General features: G+C 37.0%; 1 protein-coding gene across 1 annotated transcript in view; it reads right to left on the bottom strand.

Moving 5' to 3' along the window:
- The window catches only part of LOC105386898, a 256,587-nt gene extending 236,549 nt beyond the window's left edge, over positions 1–20,038 (bottom strand). The window contains exon 1 of the mRNA XM_048626326.1: positions 19,725–20,038. The gene's annotated coding sequence lies outside the window, so the exon portion shown is untranslated. The remainder of the gene's footprint in view (positions 1–19,724) is intronic.
- Positions 20,039–20,607: the final 569 nt, after the last annotated feature.

Genomic DNA, 20,607 nt, shown 5'->3' with positions numbered 1-20,607 from the left:
GCCTAATGTGAACGAGTTTGTGCCGGTATCTGTCCCCCGCTCGCCCCGCTCGTGCTCCCCTCGCCCCTGGATGTAAAATGAAACAACTGAGGACTGTCTGAATTTCTTCCGGGATCCGATGTAATGTGAACACTCTGTCCGGTGTCCGGTTTTCGGCAGATATGCCGGTCCGGCGTAGTGGGAACGCTGCCTTAAAGTTTCTGCTTGAATATCCATGCTAAACGTCTACTTTTACCAGAACATGCGAGCCGAATGACGTGAGTGGAACACGGGCGGGGCGAGCGGGGGACAGATACCAGCACAAACTCGTTCACATTACTCCGGGCCCGGTCGTTCTACCGGCAATTCGTAGTGACAAAACGTTCGGTAGAAATGCCGGGCTCGGCAAAAATGCCGGACCCGGGATAATGTGAATAGCTTCATATAGGCAGCGTTCCCACTACGCCGGACCGGCAGATCTGCCGAAAACCGGACACCGGACAGAGTGTTCACATTACATCGGATCCCGGAAGAAATTCAGACAGTCCTCAGTTGAATTTGGACCTGCGCGCACAATCGAGGGGAGCACGAGCGGGGCGAGCGGGGGACAGATACCGGCACAAACTCGTTCACATTACTCCGGGCCCGGTCGTTCTACCGGCAATTCGTAGTGACAAAACGTTCGGTAGAAATGCCGGGCTCGGCAAAAATGCCGGACCCGGGATAATGTGAATAGCTTCATATAAATTGTACAGCCACTAGCTCTTCCGGCAGATTTACCGGCGCGGTAAAGCAGCGTTCCCACTACGCCGGACCGGCAGATCTGCCGAAAACCGGACACCGGACAGAGTGTTCACATTACATCGGATCCCGGAAGAAATTCAGACAGTCCTCAGTTGAATTTGGACCTGCGCGTGGAATGACGTGAGTGGAACACGGGCGGGGCGAGGGGAGCACGAGCGGGGCGAGCGGGGGACAGATACCGGCACAAACTCGTTCACATTACTCCGGGCCCGGTCGTTCTACCGGCAATTCGTAGTGACAAAACGTTCGGTAGAAATGCCGGGCTCGGCAAAAATGCCGGACCCGGGATAATGTGAATAGCTTCATATAAATTGTACAGCCACTAGCTCTTCCGGCAGATTTACCGGCGCGGCAGATCTGCCGGTCCGGCGTAGTGGGAACGCTGCCATACAGTTGTGAGCATAATTATGTGTATAAAATGTGTAAATTCCATTTGACTTGTTTATAACATGAGAATGTTACGATCCCTCTGACACCAAGTAAAAAACTGCCGGAATCCAGTCGCCATTATAACATATCTACATGGTAACTAGCACATCACGTATTAGTGATGGAATCGAGTGAAATTGGAGGCAGGATAAGCCTTGACCCGATAGCATCGGCTCGGCAGATAACGGAATTAAATTACATCCGCGTGAGCACAATTACAATCTGGCTGGAGAACTTATAGGCTTAGGCGGTCACGAAGGCGTGGTTATGTTGTGACTGCATGAAGTTATGAAGGTTCTGAAATACAGTAGGTACAGAATGGATAATACCTAAGACAAGTGTAGAAAACTGAAATGGAAACTCAATATATTATGTACTTATATTTAGTGCCGTCGCGCTGCACCTTTGATTAGTAGGAATCTTTTAAATAAGTACACTCTATTTAAAAGATTCAATCGGTTACTTCATTTTCACCTTATCTTTAACTTAGAAGGTGATTGGTGTACAGCAAAACCGCGCGACTCTCTCAAATTAAATACTTAATTAATAAAATAACTACTGCATAAACTTTGCTGCAGTAAAAAAATAAATGAACTCTGTATAACCGAACATATCAGTAAAACTCGGTGCTTCTTTCTTTTAAATTTCACTCTGCAAGCTTTTAAACTAAAACAAGTACCTATTTCAGTTGAGACCGTTTTGGAGCGTCGTTGTGAAGAGCACAAACTGTACATAAAAACCAAAGTGTAGGAGCTCCAAGAAACGTGAGAACCGATAATTCTAGATGTTTATTGAGGGTAAGTACCGCGTAGTTTCAGGTCCTTTGGGGTGCAATGTGGTTTAGGTAAGTATGATAGCTTTTGTTAGGTACACCTACGAGAATATCACTTTTATGTAGGTGTATGTAGTAGACTGCGGCGAATTGGATCAGTAAACATAGTTATTATGTTTAAAGTAAGCCATATATATTAGGTATCTAATTCATGTTGTTACAATGTGTCTCCATTATACAGGGTATTGCTAAAAGGGTATACTAAGCCGAAAGTTACATGTGCAGCATGTTATATCTAAGCCCGAAAATGAAATCTGAATTTCAAAATTCGCGAAAAAAAAGTCATTCTCCATAGTAAAAAGTCGTGATAGGAAAGAGGCTTATACCCAGCAGTGGGCAGATACGGGCTGATAATGATGATGATGATGATAGTAAAAAGTCACGTGACCAACAAAATTTCTATATAAAATGTTGTTTTTTCGCGAATTTTGTAATACTGAAATTATTTTCGGGCACACCCTGTATTATTATCATTTTACATTCTATAAAATTCATATTCGTCCGTCCCTGAAATCATAGTATCTTTACTCGTATTACAACGGATATCGTGTTCAATAAATATAATTATTTTGTTATTTTCTCAATACATACCGCATGTATTTGTATACTAAGTAGGTAAATACATACAAAATATAATTATAAGTACCTACTTAATAATATGTTTCTACGAATTAATCAATGTTATTTCAATAGAGAAGGAGGTCCTTTTCCATCATATTGAATAGCGAAACTCAATAAGTGTACGGTTAATTCGATAAATGGCGCAGCCTTACAAAGTGATATGGAATTAGGAGAGTAATTTGATATCGGTACGGAATATCATGAAAACATCTGAAGATATTCTTGGCTTAGTCGATAGACTCTCAGTACAGATGTAGGAAATTGAAAACAATGTTTTTTTTGTTCCAACACAATGGTTGTTTTGGGAAACGGATAGCATAGCTTGTTTTAACAGACAGGATTCCAAAAGGATTCGAAAACTTCATACGCAATGTATACCTACTATATAATCCGTCTACATAAATTGAAAGACGTAAAAAAAAGTCTTCTAAAAAGTATACCCGGTGGCCCTATCACGAATTAAGTCACATTTACGAAGCAATATGTGCCCAATTCAATACAATTTGAATTCGAAAATCGTTGTCAAAGAAGTTTTCTATAGGCAACCTATTTATTCCCTTATGAAAGTTCAGAATTATTAGTAGGTAGGCAGATGAAATTAGTGTAAACAATCACTGGCCAGTGTACCGTGGGACGCCCTTCATCTCATAGTATAGTCACGATTATCGCAGGCAAAATAAGAACTACTCGAGTGCAACAGTGGACCAATCATGTGGAAAAGCTGCATAGTTATAAAATAAAATTGAGTTTGATGCAAGTATATATTTTAAAAGTGAACTCAATATGTAATAGTAATAAACAGAGAGTAATCCTAATCTTAACTAATCCTAATCCTAACTAATATTATAAATGCGAAAGTAACTGTGTCTGTCTGTCTGTTACTTTTCACGCCAAAACTACCGTACGGATTTTAATAAAATTTGGTATACATATGGTTTAGACCCTTAGAAAGAACATAGGCTACTTTTTATCGCGGAATTCCCACGGAAAAACTTTTTAGGGCGAAGCGAAGCGGGTACAGCTGTATTATTATTCATAAACAGAGAGGAAGAAATCTGTACACGCCTTTATAATGAAGTAAGTAAACCGTATCAAAGAACAGGGGGAGGGGTATGGTCGTACTGGCAGTAGGTGGGGACAATAGACTAGGAGCAAAATTAAGTAAGTAGGTCTTTGAAATGGCGTTCTCCAGTACTGATAATTTCAAAGAGAAATGAAGTTTGGAATGGCTTTGTATTGTGAATTAAAATGATTGATTTTATTTAAATATTTACAAACTCACCTTACTAGTTAGTTGGGCAGTTCTTCTTTTTAACCTACATAATGGATAAAAAATTATCCCGAATTTGAAAAAAATAACTTTAGCTTTTTGGTGAACTCTTATAATTTTTATGATAGCTACATTTCTATTCTATCGAAAAAGGTGGTTGGCCGCGAAGTTTAAGTATTTTTTCAAGATTTTCAGAACATAATACGTGGATAAGGCAAAGAAAATTACACCTTCGTCACAGAATCTTTTATTTTATTTTAACGAAATAGTCTTCGTCGATTAAAATGAAACTTTTTTGATACGTTAATAAACAAAATACCATTTTAGAAAACATATGAAAGAATGGATTTTTAGTAATAACAAAATATTTATAAAGTAGTTATTACCACTCTGTCACAATTTCAGCTAAAATGAAGCTTGTTTTTGCTATAAATATTTTTTCGCTACTAATTACAGTAAAAAATTAACAGCATAGACGTTAACATCAATGACTTAATTTAATATGATTTTTCCAAAGTTGCACTATTTATAACATAACATATAAACGACCAAAAATAAGTTGACTACCAGGAGACACCAATCGTTACAGAGTGGTAAACGATGTGACATAGTTGTTATTCTTTTAAATATGCGACAGCGTTTTGGAATAAAACAGTTTTATTTAAAAATAATAATTGAGTAACTTACATATAAATCATTATGGTTTCAAGTTAGTCAAAAAATTTACTGGAGATATCTTTATTATTAGTATAACTAATGAAATCACACTTGAGAACCTCTGGAGAGTGAAATATCCGTATTTCAGAAACTTAAAGGACAAATTTGTTCCAACTACATAAAATAATGTTTATCTGCACAATTAATATTTTCGGCAACCTAAAATTTAAGTAACATAATGAAAATTACGTAATTTGTTAAAGTTTTAATCAGCCATATTTCGAAAATACAGCAGTGGCTCTTAGAACTTGAAAAAAATACTCTTTCCTTTTTTAATTACATTAGAAGCTGGAAGGACTTAAATGTTATCATCAAACATCCGATAAATCATTCTCCACCATATTAAACAGTCTACCACATTCATCGTCTGTTCTTGAGAACAATAGCACGAAATTAGCTTTTTCACTAACGAAACTTTTTATTAATGAAGCGCAAGTGTATTGGACGTTCCTTTCGCTTCGTACTTTAACCAAAACGTGTAGTTTCTCTTCAATTTTTCTTTGATGAATATTCTCAGGTTGGAGTGTTTGGTAAGAATGTGACAGATTTGTCGTGTGACAGAGGGGTAAAATGTGTTGCAAAGTCGATTAGCATTTAAACAGTAACATAAAGTGTAATATTCACATGTTGATTTCAAAGTAATTGTTATTACCAATGAGTAAATAACAAAATAATAATTTCAATGTATTTTATTTTAACAATTACCTACGTGACGAAGCTGTCGCCGAATAAACACACGCACCTCCTGTCACACTTTGCGGGTGGCCGATACGCGGCGTCTGGATCTCAAAGGGGAAATCTTACCAAGGGGAAAAGGAGACCTTAAACTCAGATCGATGGCAATAAGGACGAGTGGCTCAAACAAATATTTTAAATGGCAACCTACGTGACAGAATGTTACTACTAAAACATTAGGTAGTAAGAGACAAATTTTCAACAATTTTTTTAAATATTTCAGAAATCATTTAAAAATATATATTTTGTTTTACTAAATAGGTAATACTTCTTCTTCTGGAGTTTAAATAATTTTTTATATTTTATGTTGTCATATATTTTTTGTAACATTATCGAATATGCGCAGGATGAAGTGGCGGGAGACAGCCAAGATTCGTATGAAATACTCCTCTGTCACGCGGATTTACCACTCTGTAACGTAATTTTAAATACAAAAATATAAATTTATATTTTTGTAAACGTGCACGGCCGTTGTGTTTTTAGTACAATGCACGCTGAAATATAAATAAATAAATAAATATTTGTAAAACTCATGATTTTTTCTTCACAACTGATGGAGACTAAGTTATGTAGGTTAAAAAGAAGAACTGCCCAGAGTTACTTTTGTTGTTTTGGACACGATAATGGCACATCAGGTTTAAAACTGAAAGACAGTGTATTTCGGGAAGTCACCTGAAAGATCCCTCACGTCACAGAAGTCTACACAAAATACTCAACTCTTCTCAAAATAATTCATTTTCTGCATCCAGCTCCCACACCGCCGGATAGTACACCGACAGATAATGATGCTGTTCTCTCATAACTTTATAATTGTTGCTTGATCGGCTCAGCTTATATTAATAGTTTTGATCATGAAACTTGCTAAGTCTGTAAAGTCTGGAGGGTTACTCAATACTGACGAAAAACGAGAGCTGTTGTGCAATCGGCACGTGTAATACAACGAGATAGAGTCGTGGCTCGCGCAGCAACGCTGCGAAACTTAGTTTTTCGTCATATACAGGGTGTTGCAAAAAGGCTATACTAAGCCGAAACCAGCATGTGAAGCATTGTTATATCTAAGCCCGAAACTGAAATCAGAATTAAAAAATTCGCGAAAAAAAAAAAACGTTTCAGCTTAGTATACCCTTTTTACAACACCCTGTAGAGTGACCCCCCTGTATCGACGACGCGTGACTCTGATATTTAGCAGCTAAGTCTCATGCGATCGTCGCTTAATTGCATGGCTGAGAGCAGGCGAACTTATAGCATGTAAGTTTAATGAGACGTAAGTTTATCTACTTGTATTTATGGTACACGTTGCTTCGAAGTTTTTAGCGACATAAAATCCCAATTTTTAAAAAAGGTTTATTTATTGACTTTTCTGATATATGCAGATGAGTATGTGTTGACGACGCCACGACGCCTTATTATGAGGCCCCATGTATATAGTTTGAATTTGGAACCTTTTATTGTTTATAGTTTATGTCATTGTGACTTTGTTAGATACTTTTACACCATCATTCCATTCATTGTAAATAAAACCACCAAAAGACCATGTTTTATATTATTCTACAATCTACACCTCAATAAACAGTTGCATCGCTAAAAGTATGTATATGATAAATGAAGAAAACATTGAATTTTCTTCTGGATAATTGTATACTTTACTTGTACGTATGTTCACTGTATGTAGTAAGTGTAGTACTTTAAGAAGGTGGTTCTTAAATACCTGCCTAGCGCTAATCTATTAAATTTTATTGGTGGGGAGTATGGGTTTTATAAAGTACTTAACATCTACCTTTTAATTAATTGATGCCTGAGAGTAGATTCATATGAATATAAAAGTTAGTTGGTATGTCCCTTACATAGCTCGCCGACGGCTCAGCTCCTATGTGACAGAGGGATACCGGCCCAAATGCCGGGCATTTATCTTTATGTGCTTACTGAGCTATTTTTCGGGATGACACGCGTATAACGATGTCACATCAGACCCAACGTAATCATGAGTTGTTCGGGCAATATCTTTGTTAGTTTACATCATCATTTAGGTTGCAAATTGGTTGGCAAACTAGCTGGTAATTTTATGAGCTTGACGCCTCGTTGTGGCTCCCAAATAGCGCACTTATTCATGACTGTGTGTGTTTGTTTCCGGGTGATGCAAGGGATGGCAACACTGGCTCTTATTTCGAAGGTTCCAGGGTTAATAATAATACCTATGTGGGGACAATAATATGTGGGAACATCTCACACACGGCCATCCGACCCCAAGCTAGGCAGAGCCTGTATTATGGGTATCGGACAGCTGATATATCTACGCAAATAAATAGTTACATATTATATAGTATATCCTAACTAATATTATAAATGCGAAAGTAACTGTGTCTGTCTGTTACTCTTTCACGCCAAAACTACTGAACGGATTTGAATGAAATTTGGTATACATACGGTCTAAGCCCTGGGAAAGAACATAGGCTTTTTATCCCGGAATTCCCACGGGAAAACTTTTTAAGGCGAAGCGAAGCGCGCGGGACCAGCTAGTTAATTATAAATATCAAGACCTGAGTACAAATATCTGTCTTTAAACAAATATCTGCACCAGCCGGGAATCGAACCCGGGACCTTCGGCATAGCAGTCAGGGTCACTAACCACTACACCAGTCAGCCGTCGGTTGAATACCGTCCGGGGATTCTTGTAGATATGAATTTACACACTACATAACGTTATAATTATCATAAAGGGGACTATTTCTAGGGAAGTCAGAGGCTCACACTAAATCTGACCAAATGTTACTAACGCTATCTAGTCAAACACTAGTGAAAAGATGCTAGTGTCACCAACACGCAAAAAAATATCTGTAGGTTGAAGTCAGGAACGGTAATAAATTTATACTCATAAATTGAGTATGGAGGGTACACCCGAATCTGCATGCGTTGTTCTATGTACTCATACTTGTGAGTAGAGTCTTCTAAATAGGTCTTATTATTCTTTCAGAACCTATATAAAACTCGTATGTAAGTATATTTATAAACCTCCGAACAAATTTTCAATCCACAAAACCGAGACCGCAATTCAATAACTTCACAACGAAATTGGCTAATTAGGTATTCGCAGAATAAGTTCAGGACGCCAAAACTTTTCACCATCTTTGACCTCACAAAACCTACTTGAACAAAAAACCTTCAGTGAAAAGTTCTAGAATGTTTTTTCCGCCCCCCGAATTCATGTACATTTTGTCTTCAGAAACACCTCAGTATAAGTTTGCCCTCGGGATGCGGAATACAGAGTCGTTGTGCAAATATTTAGTCCTTCCACGTATCCTCACACACAAGTACTATGTAGTCGGTCCGATTTTTTATGTATTTTATTATTAGATGAAATTAATACCGCACATCGAATTTCTAACCACTAACTCCCAAATATAAAGAAAGAATTGCCCGTTACAAGAAGCTTGTAAGTGCCATCGTGATACTGAAAGTTCGACTCTTTGTAGTTAGACAGAAAGTCAAAATCTAATCACGATGATGCTGTAAGCCTCTTGTAAAGTAACTATATTCATATTATGAAAACACGAACCGCTTATGCGTGTGAAGTACCCCGGATGACCTTGGTTCACAGCTGCCGGCCGTGCACTTGCCATAGTTTTAGTTTATAGTTTTTAGTTTTTATTTATAGTCAGTGGCATCATAAAGGGAAGCGGCTGAAAATCAGCGCGGTAGTAGGTAATATAATTATTATCTTCTACCGCCTTAGCTGAGCCGCCGTCCGTTTCGGTGCCAGACAACGCACACATATCCTCTCCTCTATTTCTTTTGTTTAGTCATAAGGTCTTTGTGTTCATTTATTACTGTTTTTCATTATGTTTTCTTTTTTTTTTTTTCTGTGTGTGTGCGATGGCACGGAATAAACGTTTTTATTATTATTATTATTATTATATTAAATTAATGATAAAGCGTGGACACTATTAACCTACTCATTAGAACATATTAGTAGTAGGGCATGTAATACGAAGAAAATATCTATTTCAAACGCCTTAAACGTAATTTTTTACACAACCATGTAAGTAAGTACCATAAAGCCGTGGCCCGGACTGTACTTGGAAAACAAATAAAAGTCAGATGTGTCCACACGATCCGCCGCCCCGCTGTCGAGAACTTTCCAATTTTCACTCACTGTATTGTAGCTAACTACGGTTGCAACTTCTAATTGTTACAGATTCGTGTTGCCCTGGTATTTTCAGCGGTGCTACACTCCTTCTCGTATTACATAGAGTTCCTAGAAGGGGATTTTAGACGTATTATATAGAGTAGTTCTAGTTTCCATTGTATTAAAATCCAAATTCTATTTAGTTCATATATTAGACAGTAGAAAAGTATATAGCGGACACGTATACATTTATTAGATAAAGTATATTAATGTTAAGTGGCCTGTGACGTAAGTCCTTCTATAACTGTTCGTAGATTCGGTTCTAAGGACTGTCGTGTTATCTTATTTTTGCAAATAAAATTGATTTTACGGAAACAGGTCTTTTTAAAGAGACATGTTCGTACTAAATTTATTTATCAAGTTACATAAAAAAAGCATTGATCTTCACTTGTTTGTGAGCTATTGTTTTTCATTTGAAGATCTCCCGGCCACGATTTCTGCATTGGATTGCTACTTCTACTGTATTGAGAGGAATTTTTATTTTATTTTGTGTTTTTATTTGAACAATAATGTGAAACTGCGCGGAATGTTCAAGTGAATGTTGGTTGAAATATATTTATTGAGATATGCTTGAGAGTTGGCGAGCGATTCGAGAGGGCTTCATGTTTTATTTTTAGAAAATATTTGCTTACTTTGGTACATACATATTAATAGCTAAGCAGAATGGAATTCTTTATATAGGTAAGTGGATTGGGGACAGTAAAAAAATATAATTGCTATTGTGAATTTCATTACTGTGATGACGTTTATTGTAGGTTTACGAGAGACCTACATGACCTATACACATTTTTGTTTTCAGATTCTTTGTTTGAAGTGTGTGCTAAATCGAATATTATACTACGAGTAAGTAAAAGAAGCCTTAAAGGTGTGCAAAGTATACCATAGATTTTATATTATTCGCAATTACTCATAGGTACAAAAGTTTTTTCCTATTATAATCCCGTTTCTAATTAATGTATGCCACAGTGAAAATTAGTCTTTCGCAAAATTAAAACTCTTAAAAAACGCCCGACCAATTTTTTCACCTCCAAAATGATAAATAACGTTTCTTTCCCCAAGACGCGACCTACAATTACTCATTAAGGAAAGAACAAGTTAAGGTGACGAATATTATAAATAATTTTTAAGATATAATTTTGTGGACATCAGTGATATTTTTATAGTAGAATATCACTGACGACTTTTTATTTTTATAATATTATCGTTTCTTGTAAAGTGTGGTATTTGTGAAGTGTAAGTTTAGTAGATCTGTGCAATTTAGTTGATTTCATTTTGATGATTTGTTTTTGTGGCTTCTCCTTAAGGACGTCAAGTCTCCAAACTTTGAGAATATAAATTACGCCCTCTTGCCGCTTCGGCGGATAAATAATTCAGGCATTTTTTACGCTTGAACGCGTTCAAGTTGAACAAAGTCAAATCACACTCCTCCATACATTACTTCATTTTCCTGCCCACAATTTGTTTCATTTTATTCCTAGGTATATCGTGACCAATTTATATAGGAATACTTAAATAATGTATTTCGGCGATACGACTCGCGACTCGCGACCTATCCCGTGAGTACAAATCTATCGCTTTAAGCGATAAGACCGCCATTTGAACCATGTGTTAGGTTAAGTTTTTGTAATGTTGTCCATGTTTTTGTGTACAAATAAAGAATATCTATCTTTCTATCTACAGTGAAAACGTGTGAATCTCCCCTGAATTACGGTGATGAGCCTAAAATATTATATTTTATTTAGGTTAGGTATGAGCATGTACGTTACGGAGCGGTGGTAGCTCAGTCGGGTAAGCGCCCGCTTCTCACGCAAGAGATGCGGGTTCGATTCCCGGCGCTGACATGCACCAATGAGTTCTTTTAACTTAAGTACAATGTATACCATCGCTCTTACGGTGAAGGAAAACATCGTGAGGAAACCTGCATATCTAGATCTAGCACATCTAGATATGTGAACCCACCAACCCGCAGTGGACCAGCGTGGTGGGAAATGGTCCAAGCTTAGGAAGGCAGTTTAGACCTTGGGGATATGCACAAAGGTTCCACTCGAGAGAGCCAGGTGCAGGTACTTACACCCCCACACAGAATAGAATAGAATAGAATAGAGCATGTACGTTCACATGTATCAGGTTTTAGTAGGACTATTAGCCGGTAGCTTTGACATGCCATTCGATGGAATTATTTATTAAGCTAGCTAAGCATTTATCCCATTTTTTACTTCGAATGAGTGATGGGTGACGGCTGATGCTGATTATTATTATTATTAAATTCTTTATTGTACAAGGCGAACTTAATGCTAGCAGCATTTTCTACCGGTTAACCTTTTTTGATGTTGAAAAAGTGATTGGTAGAGCTTAAGGATACTTCATCATGCTACAGAATAAAGCGGGAACTAGTTTGGAAAATGCAATTTGAACGTATTTTGAACGTCGGCAATAGATTAGTCTCTCATCAGATTCCATAATCCGCCGGTGAATGCCCAATTAACGGTACAATAGGATCAATTAGTTAAATTCGATGTTTCAGCTCACGTCGTCACGTGGGATTGGTATACCGCTGGCTATTCTTATATTTTATTTTATACAGGGTGTTGCAAATGTATGCTAAGCCGAAAGGGAGTGACTCAGGGGGTCATCCTGAGCAACTTTTGTTCTACGAGTTTTGAAAATTCACGAAAAAAATATTTCCTTTTCCATAGAAACTTTGTTGGTCACATGACTTTTTACTATGGAGACAGTTTTTTTTGTGATAGTAAATACTATGTGTGGTTTTCGTGAGTGCTTGTTTGAGTACTCTAATGATATGTACTCTATATAATATGTAGTCTCCAACAATTTTCAACTCATTATTTCATTTAATTGGAGAACGACCCTTACCTACGTCCAATCAATAATAACGAAACTAAACTTGACCCAGAAACGGGCAGGAATCAATGAAATATTCAAGTTTATGAACTCGGAGGAGGGTGAAATATTATACTCAGACGACATAATCATTGGAATGCAGTCGAGGTCTGATTTAATAATATTGTTGTATTAATAGGTAAGGAATGTCAGCAAATTTGCGAGTAACGCTGAGTTGCAGAAGGGGATTTAAACTAATGTTGACCTTAAAATGTTTCTTACGTATCTTGCGTTGACAGTATAAGGACAGAAAGAGACGGACATATATTTAATACGGACACTAGCTTAATGTTCCTTTCGCAAGTCAACGTGCTAGCCAAAAATAAATATTTGATTGGTGTAATTTTTAAAGACAATTGTAAGTTGTACACTTTTGTACATTGTGACAAGGTAAAAAGATGAATGAAGAATTATGAGCCTGACTGTACCTTTACAGGTTAGCTATAAGAAAGCGTACTTACCTGTGTAAATAGGACCAAAACTAATATTGAGGGGACGTTATTTGTCGAAGAAAGCCGGGCTAGGGAATCCTACGATAATTTTGTTCCAGATTTTTCTAGGTCGATAGGAATAAATTGGAACTGTTACACGGGTATGATGCCTATGTACTTTATAGGGTAATTTTTATCAGTGATATTCCCGTTTGCAGGTGATTCTACCCGTCATACTGAAAGAGAGAACTAAAAATCGTCGTCCTAGCAACAATTACACTATTTATACTTTTCATTAAGCTGATAAGTAATAATTATTTATACTTTTATCAATACGTAACATTCGAGCCACCCCTCTTAAGACAAAAGCTTCATCAAGACGCCTCACCGTAAGTTCATCAAACTAATCAAACTCAAACAAAACTAACGAGGTATCCTCAATATAACCTCTGCAACACGTTTAGACAGGGTGTCGAACACCGATCGTTATGGCTCGAGAGTGGCTGTGTTTAGTGTAAATTGCTTATCTGTTTCCCCTCACGTCGCTAGCTCGGCACAGCCACACTCAAGCTTACAAAGCATCGGTCCATAAATGGCGGAGTAACATCCTTTTTTCGAAGTCGGTTAAAAACGAATTTGGATCGCTGCTGCCACGAATCTATCACGTTGCAATCATTTAGTTGACTGAATAGTGACCCTGACTGCTATGCTGAAGGTTCCAGGTTCGATTCCCGGCCGGGGCACATATTTATTTGAAGATGGATTGTTCCAGGGTGCTGGATGTTAGTATTAGGTATGTATACGTGTAGATGTATCAGCTGTCCGATACCCATTTTACAGGCTCTGTCTAGTTTGATGTCGGATATAATAAACGTAATAACTGCAAGACAGCTCTCGTTTGTTCGTTTTTGTGTAGCTACAGTTGCCCTATTGCCCTTTATTACGTAGTTTTCGATTCCCGAATAACCGATAACAGATTTGATACCAGAATTCTCGAGTGGAGACCAAAAACTGGCGAACGTAGCGGGGGCTTAATATGTGAAAGACTGTGGTTGTGCGTTGGCTTATGATGAACATAAATCATGATAATTATGAAGGTGGCATGGAATTGGCGAAAGTAAAAGTAAAAACATGGAGTATAGAGATTCAACGATATTTCATTACGACCTAAGGGCCGGGACACATAAACACGATACGACGTCGTGTCGTACCACTCTCTCGCTCTCTCCCATTGAACACCTGCGAGTGCGAAGGAGATGTTTTCACGACACGACGTCGCATCGTGTTTATGTGTCCCGGCCCTAAATGGACGAACGAACTAAGAGCAAAAGAAACGTCTCGACTACTCTCGATACCTCACTTTGCATGTGAGCCCTTATTTTGAATTAGTTTGGGTTTGACACAAATCTAGTTCGTATTGTTCGTTTAATATCGTTAAATCTATCAGTAAACGTCAAAGCTCAGAGGTAATACGGGTGCGGTTTTCGCTTCTCTGACACGAGTTGACGTCGCGTTTGAACGTAGTGATAAATAATGTATCGGGTGTTATGTAAAGTCACTTGTGGGGAAACGTGATCCAATCTCAGCATCAACAAATAGGTAGGTAGTTAGGTACCTACCTGTTAATAATAAAAACTATACAATGATGTCGATTCTGGAGGCACAAATTGTAATAAATTTTAATGCTGTCAAAACCTTTAGAATAGTTTGTTCTAACTACACTACGGAATATTTATTTTCCCAAAAGTATACCAAATACATTCATTAAATGGATTGTACTTCAGTTGTGCACGGTCTAAGGGTTCGGATCAAAGATACCTCAAGGTACTTTATTAAAAAAAACTAAGTAGGTACTTTATAAATTTGGCGGTCGAATGGCATAGTGGTTAGTGGCCCTGACTGCTAGGCCGAAGGTCCCGGGTTCGATTCCCGGCTGGAGCAGATATTTGTTTAAACACATATATTTGTACTCGGGTCTTGGGTTTTGATATTCATATTAAATATATGTATCTAGCTATGTATTTGTGTAGATATATCAGCTGTCCGATACCCATAACACAGGCTCTGCCTAGCTTGGGGTCGGATGGCCGTGTGTGAGATGTCCCCACATATTTACTTATTTATTAAAAACATAGATTAAATAACTGGAGATAACTACAGATTACTATACTGTAGAGTAACTATACTGTCCCACAGCTTTTCCCGTGCCGCTTAACGGATTAAACACTTTACATATATTATGTAGGTATAAGTAGTATCTGATCTCCAAATTTCATCCCAACCAGCAGATACATAAATCAAACAACTCCCAAGATTACATCCTTTCAATTTGCACATTAACTTACATATTAGTTTGCAGAGAGCTCAGAAATTAATAATCTTTCGCAACCGCATCTAATGTAACGGCAACTCGCATACATTTATGCCTGGGGCTGTCGGAACACACTCTGTCAAGGGCTTTCAAGTAATTATTACAGAAATTAAGTGTTTAAGTAGCGACACATAGATTCTCACAGAGCTAGAGTGGAGGGTGAATGTGTGTGTTGATAGTAACTATGATCGATAACGTTTTCTTAGATAAGGATCAACCTCTATCATATTTAGGTCCTGTTTCACAATGTTTGTGTAAAGGCAACCTGTCGTAGGTAAATACCTAATACCAAATATAATAAGTGTACCGTACTGACCAACTACCACTTTTTAGGAACGACCCAAATTTAAAAAAAAGTTTCATGAAATAATTACTTTCCTCTTTAATGAAGTAACGTGGTGACTTTTTCTAGTGGGCGTGATTCCGTTACCCATCTTCCGTGTAACATGCACCTTTTTATCGGACCACAGTGACCACTGTACTGGGCCTCAAGTCTGCTATTGGTTATAAAAAATATCAATGCAGATATCCTATAGAGACTCAATAGAGACTCCATTGTGATTGGCCCAAAAACGGTAGTCCCTACGACTCACGGCCAGTCTCGATAAAATATAAATGCTATTGACACAGAGTGATCGTGACGTCATCTTGGCATATTATCAGTGTTGCCGCTTTTGTTAGAATTGTAAAGCCAGCATGCACGGATCGTCCGACTTGGGCTTAATTTGAAGATTTTTCACACTATTTATTTAAAAGTATAACTGTTTTATCTGATTCGATGCTTTTTAAAATCAATAAAAGACGTGTTATGGCATTTAAATATATTTTTCATATATTAAACTGGCTGTATAATTAAGACCATAGGCAAAAAAAAAACTCTATTGTCGTGTCGATTTGTTTGTTACACAGAGTAGGTAATATATATGGTTTTGTTTCTTATGTCAACTTTAACATTGTATCGTTTTGTTTTGTTTCGGTTTTCTCTGTTAGTTGTGGATAAAAAAACATACAGACGAATTCGTTCATTTCCCTGTTGAAAAGTGATCTCTTCGCGAAATTATCGCAAATATGGATTATTTATCGATGAATGTGCAGTTGTGCACGCTTTGAAAGCTGAATTAAGGAAAAGAGGCGCATAAATAAGCGGTCTCAAAGAGCACCTAATTCGGAGGTTAGTTTGTTTACTGTTTACAAACTTATTTTTTACCAAATGTATGCTTGTTTGCTTAGATAACAGTTATGTTTTTTCTTTTTACAGACACCAAGACTATGACCGTAACAGTAACTTGGTTGGAAACGTAGAGGACAGCATCATACAACAAAATGATTCAGTGTATACTGTTGAGTGGCCTTCAGAAACTTTGTATAGCAGTGTGAACACTAAAAATTAAACTCCAGATCTAGATATTGTCACCAATGAGTAACTACTTTGGAATTTATGCACAGTGTACGTACATACCATCGCTCTTACGGTGAATGAAAACATCGTGATAAAACCTGCATATCTAGATTTTCGAACCCACAAACCTGCAGAGGACCAGCGTGGTAGGAAATGGTCCAAGCTTAGGAGTGGAGTTTAGACCTTAAGGCGATATGCACAAAGGCTCCATTCGAGTGAGCTAGGTGCAGGTACTGACACCCTCACAAATAATAGAATACTTAGTATACTATACTACCATTATTTAGTTTCAACTAACAACTCAACCAGCATTCATTGTGTGGATTACTAATGTGTTATATTTTTTGTATAGCAGTGTGTTTAAACGGAAAGGATAAATAAAAGTTAAATCAGTGTGTAACTCTTTTATTTTTATTGTATTTATTAAATGCCTAATCCATATTTACATTATGTTCTTTCTGAAATTGGTTATAATGATTTTCACAAACACGAGATTGTCGGATAATAATTATTTCACAAGCCACTGTTTTAGAACAGTTTTATTACTTGGTAACATATGTCCTCCTTTTCTTTCCGAACATAACGGATCTGCACAACAATGCGGGATAGTAACTCGATATGATGATAGTTATTTTATAATTAATAAGCTTATAAGATTCAAGATTTTAAAACTTTATTGAGAACCTGTTTTCGGAGTATGTTAAAAATATGGCTAAGAGAATAATGCAATGAGTATCTGAAACGTATAATAAGTATACCTAAGTATTAGATAGTCTTCTACCATCCAGTTCAGAACAATTTTTTGCCAAATTATAGACGGCTCCAAACCTTCATAGATATACCATCTTTCCTGCGTTCTTTGGCTATCAGGGGAGTTAAATCCGCGGCAATCTCCTTCACCACATGCTTACTGAGGCGAAATGTCCTCACAAACTCCGAGTCCGGCAAACTCACGAGAGGATCGACATTCCGGCTCATGAAGGCGCGATTTCGACGCCGCTCCTTCAACTCCCGCCGACCTCTGTCCACTCTGTCTGCTAATATTAGCATTTCCCACCGCAAATTTAAATTATAATTCCGATCCATTATGACAACATCTGAATAATACGTGTATATTAGGTGTATCTGCTCAATGGCCTCAGAATGGTAATTTTTGACAGATAAACCGTAATGAAGCAACTGACGGAAACGTCAATAAATAGTGGACTACGCAAATTGTCACCCGAGAGACGATATCGGTGTGGCACTTGTCAGTGGACTAGCGTGTTGTTCAATGTATTATGAGTGGCTTCCATCCAACTTCCATCGAGCTGACACTATGGTCTTAAAAAATACAAGACTGCCAAATGTGTAATTTTGCGCTGTCGACATACAATCGACATACAATTATACTCTAATGCATTTAGTAGACTTGGGGCCCTGATTAGTTGTCATATAAGTACGAAGTACAAAGGTCTAAGTCCACACAAAATAGAATGGGACCATTTGGATCAGTGAGCTGTGATCTAATCGTATTATCTGAGCTTGTTGAAAATCGCTGCGGCGACTCTCTATTATTCTAGTTCCTTATTTCTCTAAATCGGAAAAGTTCTGCGCCAAACAAAAGGACAGCGTTGATTCAGTACAGATTTAGATGTTTCTTGTTTTTTATTTTGACTTGCAGTGGAAGGATAGGACTGTTTCTTTTTACCACAAATACTTAATTTAAGAAAAGTATTTACTGACATCCTAACTAATATTATAAATGCGAAAGTAACTGTGTCTGTCTGTCTGTCTGTTTGTCTGTTACTCTTTCACGCCAAAACAACTAAACGGATTTGAATGAAATTTGGTATAGACCCTGAGAAAAAACATCTACTTTTTATCCCGGAATTCCCACGGGAAAACTTTTTAAGGCGTAACGAAGCTCGCGGGAACAGCTAGTAACACATAAAAACTCTTAAATACCGTCCAATCTTTATTAAAGTGTTTTAAAAGCAAGGAAATGAATTAAGCGAGCTTATATTGAAGTGTATGAAGATTAAAAATTCAAAAGAAAAAATTTAGTAATTGTTTGTGAATGATATAGCAGTTTTCCTTTTCCATTTTACAAATATTACGCTAATTAAATATTTTTCTATTTATCAATACAATATGACTTTATTGATAAACACATTAAATTACATTACAAATTTGTAACAGTATACACAATAGGCGACCCTATCGCTAAAAGCGATCTCTTCCAGACAACCTTTGGGTTAATGAAGACTTATGAAATGTAACTTAATATTTTAAATATATAATATTCACGTAAGTACATTTATGTGGTGTACGAAAGGATCCTCCTAGAGTGAAGTATTTCCTGTTCACCCAGGGTAATATATGTATTTACTTATGCTATCACTACTATAATAAGACAGTCAGTTGAATAGCTATGAATGTTGGCTATAAACTATAGTATACATAACTTTATATTATTCACGTGTAGTATTCTTATATTTAAATATTTCAGTAGGTTCCCTTCCAAATTTGTTTGATGACTATTTCCATAATTTTTTTATGCTTTTTATCATATCCCTTTTACATTACCCTTTTCTAATAACATATTATATAGTATATAGGTACATAGGTGTATAAAACAACTAAAATATGGAGTTATTTTAGTTCACGGACCATGAATACACTTTGGTACCTCATCAAACTAACAAATCATCCTTTTATTCAATCATTGACGGTATGTGAGTTTGACGAGGTACAAAAGTGTATACCTCTAAGCTGACCGTACGGTTAAATAGAATATTATTGTTATTTCGGTATAATATATCATCAGAATTCCTCAGGGAACATATAATATGTGAGCATGGTCCGTATCATAGCGGCATATTGGGAGACCAGTGAAACTCGCTTAATTCCGAATAAATAAGGTATCACTCACTAATCAGTAATAATCTTATGTGCTTATACCTGTAATGCTTATTATCTGCATATGTTTTTAAAACGAACATTCAAATTCAAACTATCATTCGCAATTTAAAAAAGGTAAATATTAGAATAGAATAGAATCAAAACTTACCTTACAGCAGTGACCGATATCAGCTTACAAACTATAACGATAAACACTGGGCTCTAATGTCACAACACGCACTATTATACAACCTTACAACAATCTTATACCAACACTTAATAACTAGGTACCTTATTTTTAACTTCTTACTGATCTTTCGTTTAAACACTTTTAAATCCTCAGAATGAGGACTAAGTTAAATCACAACCGAAACCGACCAAATGTTTTTTTTTTCTTTTTCACCAAATCACTCCTGCACGATTGCTACGAACTTCGTAGGCTTTGCTACGGCGTAGCGCGTAGCCGTGTAGCCTGCACGGTTGCCCCCGCGACACTGAAATTCAGTGCTTGCGAGAGGGAGACGGGTAGATAGATAGTGTTGTTTCTTTCGCACGGCATTCTTCCTTCAGTATGAGGGTCAGGGGAACTAGAAAGCGGTCAAGCGCGATCGTGTTCGTACCGACGACGGTTCGGTAAAGTGGGTCCAAATATGGGGTTTAATGCTTTGCTTTATTATATTACTTTATTGATGTATAGGTACTTAAATTTCGTAGGATGATTTGATAAATATAAAATATTAGGGATATTGCGAAAACATAAAATAATTAGACAATGGTGATAAATTTTATCAAGGCACCAGTTTTCCTTTAATTAATTAATCATCACCAATTTCTAATTATATTATCTTTTTTTCGCAAATTTTGAAATTCTGATTTCAGTTTTGGGCTTAGATAAACCATGCTGCACATGCTGGTTTCGGCTTAGTATACCCTTTTTGCAACACCCTGTATAGATATCCATCGACCGCCTGAAACCACTCTTAAAGTGTAGCAACAAAAAAAATACCGACGTTATTATATTTTCACCAGAATAACCCTCAAGTCATTGTTAA

The sequence above is a fragment of the Plutella xylostella genome, chromosome 16 (assembly GCF_932276165.1).
Source record: "Plutella xylostella chromosome 16, ilPluXylo3.1, whole genome shotgun sequence".
NCBI classification, from domain to species: domain Eukaryota; kingdom Metazoa; phylum Arthropoda; class Insecta; order Lepidoptera; family Plutellidae; genus Plutella; species Plutella xylostella.
The sequence above is the reverse complement of the archived record's forward strand: the minus strand, read 5'-3'. Positions and strand labels throughout refer to the sequence as shown.